The following is a 5,899-nucleotide window of genomic DNA, read 5'->3' as shown; positions in this document are numbered from 1 at the left end:
TCTATCTATCTATCTATCTATCTATCTATCTATCTATCTATCTATCTCCTCCAACTATCCTAATAATAAGAAAGGTCTCTTGAGTTACAAATATCATCTTTCCATGTAGGGATCTAAATAGTTCAACTTCAATAAGTCCCTTATAATTTTTCTTTCCTATTTGCCTTTTCATGCTTCTCTTGAGTCTTGTATTTGAAAGTCAAATTTTGTATTCAGCTCTGGTCTTTTCAGCAAGAATGCTTGAAAGTTATCTATTTCAGTGATGTCCATTTCCCCCCTTAATTATTATACTGTTTTGTTGGGTAGTTGATTCTTGGTTTTAATCCTAGCTCTTCTGATCTCCATAATATCATATTGTAAGCCCTTCAGTCCCTTAATGTAGAAAGTGCTAGATCTTTTGTTGTTCTGATTGTAGTTCCACAATACTCAAATTGTTTCTTTCTAACTGCTTGCAATATTTTCTTCTAGACTTGGGAACTTTGGAATTTGTATATAATATCCCTATGTGTTCTCCATTTGGGATTTCCTTCAAGAGGTGATCAGTGGATTCTTTCCAGTTTTATTTGGCCCTCTGCTTCTAGAATTTTTTGATCATTTCTTGGAAGATAATATCTAGGCTCTTTTTTTCTGATCATTGTTTCAGGTGGTCCAATAATTTTTAAATGATCTCTCCTAGATTTATTTTCCAGGTCAGTGGTCTTTCTAATGAGCTATTTCACATTGCCTTATATTTTTTCATTCTTTTGCTTCTGTTTTATACTATCTTTATTTCTCATAAAGTCATTAACTTCCATTTACTCCATTCTAATTTTGAAGGAATTATTTTCTTCAGTGAGCTTTTGGAATTCCTTTTCCCATTTGATCATTTCTATTCTTTAAGACATTCTCCTCCTCATTGGTTTTTGAATCTCTTTTGTCATTTGGGTTAGTCTATTTTTAAGGTGCTATTTACTTCAGTATTTTTCATTTTTTTTCTTGTAAAATTCTCATTTCCCTTCCCAACTTTTCATCTACCTTTCTTATTTAATTTTCAAAATCATTTTTAGCTCTTCCATGGCCTGTGGCCAATTCATATTTTTCTTGGAGACTTTTGATGTAGGAGTTTTGACTTTGTTATCTTCTTCTGGTTCCATATTTTGATCCTCTTTGTCACTAAAGTGAGATTCTATAGTCTGACTTTTTTATGCTGTTTGTTCATCTTCCTAGACAAATACTTGACTTTCTACCTTTTTGTCTGGGTAGGACTTTGCTTCCAACAGGTGTGGGGGTGGGGGTGGAATACTGTCCCCAGGCTTCAGGGATTTTGTATCAGTTGCTTGATCCCCCACAGTATCGGGCCCTAGAGCTCTGAAAGTAACTGCTGCCACAATTACTATTGCTCCTGCTGCCACCCTTGCTGTCACCTCTGCCACCCCAGGGATAGGGTTGTACCATGCTCCTCTTTCTCCCAGGTCCCAAAGAGACCCCATTGACTTCTCACACTGTCCTCAGTGTTTGTGGTTTGAGAATTCTGGAAACCACCACAGCTGTGAGCAATGCAGTCCCCTGAGCTCTGCTCCATCACTGGGCCACTGGGTTTGGCCCACACCAGATTGTGCACTGCTCCCAGTCTAGTTTGATATACACTTCCTGTTGACCTTCCAGACTGTCTTGGCCTGGAGATGTGTTTTAATCTGTCATTTTGTGGGTTCTGCATCTCTAAAATTTGTTTAGAGTCATTTTTTACAGGTATTTGGAATGGTTTGGGGGTGAGCTCAAGCAAGTACCTGCTTTTACTCTGCCATCTTGGCTCCACTCCATCCTCAGGTGTGAAATATCCCCACTTCTTTCAATTAGTTTTTCTCATGGTATGAATTTATGGCCTTCAATCATCATCCTGTTTGACCTAAAGTCAGAAGATGATAAATTTAGAGGTTGAAGTTTTCATAGAGTTTAATAGTACCACTCCATCATTTTATAAGTGATAAACTGATCATCATAGTGTTCAAGTGACTTGACTAAGATTTTACAATCATTATGAGTCATAAGTAGGTTTTAAATCCAGTTTTCCTGACTCCAAATTAAATTATCTATCTTATATTCTATGTTATCTCTTATGGATATTATCTAGTTTATCAACACTCTTTCTAAAATGTGGTGCTTATAATTCAAAATAATACTAAAGATGTGGTCTGACTAGGTTGTAGTACATTTGTAGGCATGATCACTTCCGTATTTGTTTAAAGCAATAGTTCTCTTAAAGCCTAGTTGTCTCTTATTGAGGGAAATATTGTAGTTTTTTTAAACACACCTTACTGTTGCCTCCTACTGAGTTTAAAATGCACTAATACCACCCCAAGGACATATTCAGACAAAACTATCTAAACTTTATCCTACCTTCTTTAATTATAAAATAAATTTCTTGAATTTGAATATAAGACAACATTTTAAATATTACTTTTCATCTTATAAGTTTATCTTTAGCTTGAGTGAGGTGAAGTATCTCAAGGTATAGTACAAGAAAGCATGGAGCACAGCAAGATAGAGCCAGCAGGGAGAAAGAGAGAAAAAAGTATTTTATTGAAGAGAAATAAGAAAATATAATAATAATAATAATAATAATAATAATAATATAATGAGATTGGACAATCAATGAGATAGAAACAGGTCCATGGAGGTCCTGGGTGGAATGACGTAAACCAGAATTAGCCAATGGGTTTTTATTGCTCTCTTATCTGGGTCAAATAGAACAAGACACAGTGAATAGAGCACTGGCTCCGGAGTCAGGAGTAACTGAGTTCAAATCTGGCCTTAGACACTTGACACATTTACTAGACATGTGACCTTGGTCAAGTCACTTAATCCCAATTGCCCTACCTTCCCCCTCAAAAAAGCCAAAAACAACAACAAAACAAATAGAACAAGACATTATGGAGAGGCAACAAGCATCCTGGACCTGACTTATAGTGAAGGTTGGGGAATTGATGTCTAATTGATATTCAAATTCCCCTCCTATGGGAAAAGGAGATTTTAGCTATTACTATAGACTTCCTTCCTTCCTTCCTTCCTTCCTTCCTTCCTTCCTTCCTTCCTTCCTTCCTTCCTTCCTTCCTTCCTTCCTTCCTTCCTTCCTTCCTTCCTTCCTTCCTTCCTTCCTTCCCTACTTATTTCTCTCCTCTCCCTCTGTATCAACAATGCAGTATTCACAATGCCAATGCCAAGAATAACTATAAATATGCTGATATGGTTATTAATCGCAAAATACAACAGTCTGTCTACATAGGGAACAAAACTACAATATTTATTCAAATACCAGAAAACTGAGTCCCCATGCCAGAAAGTCAAAGCCATCATACCAGCTAGGGAGTTGGCACATATAGTTAATGCAGTAAACACCCACATTTTCAAGCCTTCAAAAGAGAACAGGTTACAGCAGGCAAAGATTCTCTTCTCACTCATAGCAACTGCTCAACATCTAGGCAGCTCAGTCCCAGAAGCTCCTGTCCCTGGCAGTCCTCAGTAGGAGTCCTTAGCAGAAATTCTTGTTGGCTCAAAAAAAAAAAAAGAGTTCATTCCACTGCTGCCTCTGCTGTTTGCTGCTTCCAGTCACCACACTGGTTCCAGTGGGACTCTGGCTTCTTCCTGCCCCACCCCTTCCTGCTATGTCAGCGAGTTCAAGGGGCATGGAGGATCTTCAAATTCCATAACTGTTACACCCACCCTCTTCCCCCTCTGTCCACATAAGGTATTATATTCTTACCTCTGGGTGCTTTCTCCAAAGGAATTGTAAAAGCAAGTATGAACAGCTTTCCAGAGGACTGCTGCTGTGAACAGCTTTTTAAGGTTCGGATTACATAGTATTATGAACTCTCTATTCAGCGGCAAATTAGAGCAAATCATTCACAGGAATCTAGGTACAATATTCACAATGACATAATAACTTGTCAATAAGGTGTCCACATAGTTTTCACCAAAGAGGTCACATATTTTAAAACAGCACATTCATTTAGTAACTCACTCATTTAGTAAGACCTTAATTCAATCACCCTTAAGGAGGCAAGCCTCCACTAAATACAAAGATCAAAGTCTTCCACCTCTAGGTCACAGTAAATCATAATCTCAGTCAGTACACAGTATCCAAGTAAAGCCTTCTTTCATCTTGACTTGAAGCTGGCTCCCAGCTTCCACAGTTCCTCTTTCATTGTCCCAGTTCTAACTGTCACCTGGGTTCAAAGGCAGGCAGCTCCTAGGTCCTTGTCCAGCTCCTTGTCCAGTGCTTCATCAAGTTCCTTGTCCAGTTCCTGTTCCATATTGAAGCTCTCAGGGATACTACAAATTTTATCCTTCTTAACTCCACCACCACAAAAGTTCTCTTCTCAGCTCTGCTGTCTCTAGCCTGGAACTCTTCTTACATATGGTCATTAGTTCCTCCCCAAGAGTTCACAAGTTGTGGGTTTCACACTTTCTTTTTCTTAACAGACTTAATACAAGGCTGAAAAGAAACTTGAACTGAATGAAGGTGTTAATTCACTAGCTGAAACAAGGTGTTAGCTACTTCTTTGCTTGCAATTACAGCAATACAGAAATCTCACAAGATACCTTGGGGTTTATGGGTTAGATTTCTTTCTTAAGGACTATGCTTTAAAGCAAGTCACTCTGGCTTTCATTGATTGACCAAGAATAGGTCCTAGGCTAAATCTTACATGCCTATTGTTTGGACTGAGATGGCTCAGAGTGAGTGTAAATAGCAATTGTGTCTGTTTTTGTCAGAAACTGTGAGGCTCTTCCCTTTCCAGATTGATTTTTTTTAAACCAAGTAAAAGAAGTCATTCTCTGTATCGCTTTTTACCTAGCCTTAATCACCGAATGGGCCCTGTCTCAGTCAAACAGAGACATGGTAAAGATCTTAACTTAAAAAAGTTCAAGGTCTACCATTGTATTTGGGGCCATCTCTACTCATCCTGATCTATATCTTGCCACTAGATCCAAATAACTCTGGAGGAAAGCGAGAGACTGGTGACTTTGCACACACTTTTGTTTCAATTCAATTCACTTGCAAGTCATAGCATCACCTTTCTGATGTCATGATTCTTTTCCAGAATGAAGAACAAACAACAACAATGGAGCTTATTTTGACAGGGTGACTCAGGGGATCTGAAGAACCCTGGATCATTCTTTATGTAGTGGGGCTGAGAAACCACTGAAGTCTTACTGTCTAATCAGGTAAATGACACCTGATAGAATGATGGAACTAATGTCAGAATGTCCTAAACTCAAATCTGGCTCAGATGCTTACTAGCTAAGTGATCCTGGAAAAGATTCTTAAAGTCTGTTTGCCTCAATTTCATCAACTATCAAGTAGAAATATTTATAGCATGTATCTCCCAGGGATGTTGGAAAGATTAATGATATATGCTACTTAGCAAAGTACCTAGCATATTGTAGTACTTAATAAATGTTGGTTTTTCCCCACTTCCTTCTTTACATAGATTCATCTGTCAAATCATTTTTGGATGGTGGTAGCTGTCCCTCTCATCTTTGTTTCATCTACAAATGTGGTAAGGGCATCACCTCTTCCTTAATCCAAATCACTGAATAAAAATATAGTCAATATCACAGGGTCAAGAGCAAATACCTGTAGCACACTAGAGGAGAGTTGGCATTAGTGACGCCTCTTTGGGGCCAACCATTGAGCTACATCCAAGCGAATCTAGAAATATTATTGTCTATGTCATATATCACTATCTTTTCCCATACAAATAGTAGGAGACTTTATTAAATCCTTTACTAAAACATATAAAATATGTTACTTCTAATCTACCAATTTAACAAAAGTGTTAGGGGAAAAAAGGAAGTTGGTTTAGAATTATTTGTTCTTGATACCATATTGTTTCTTTTAAATCACCTCTTCCTTTTCTAG

This window comes from Petaurus breviceps, unplaced genomic scaffold (genome assembly GCF_028583685.1).
Source record: "Petaurus breviceps papuanus isolate PSGF00001 unplaced genomic scaffold, PetGlider_PUasm1.0 40, whole genome shotgun sequence".
Classification (NCBI taxonomy): Eukaryota; Metazoa; Chordata; class Mammalia; order Diprotodontia; family Petauridae; genus Petaurus; species Petaurus breviceps.
The sequence above is the reverse complement of the archived record's forward strand: the minus strand, read 5'-3'. Positions refer to the sequence as shown.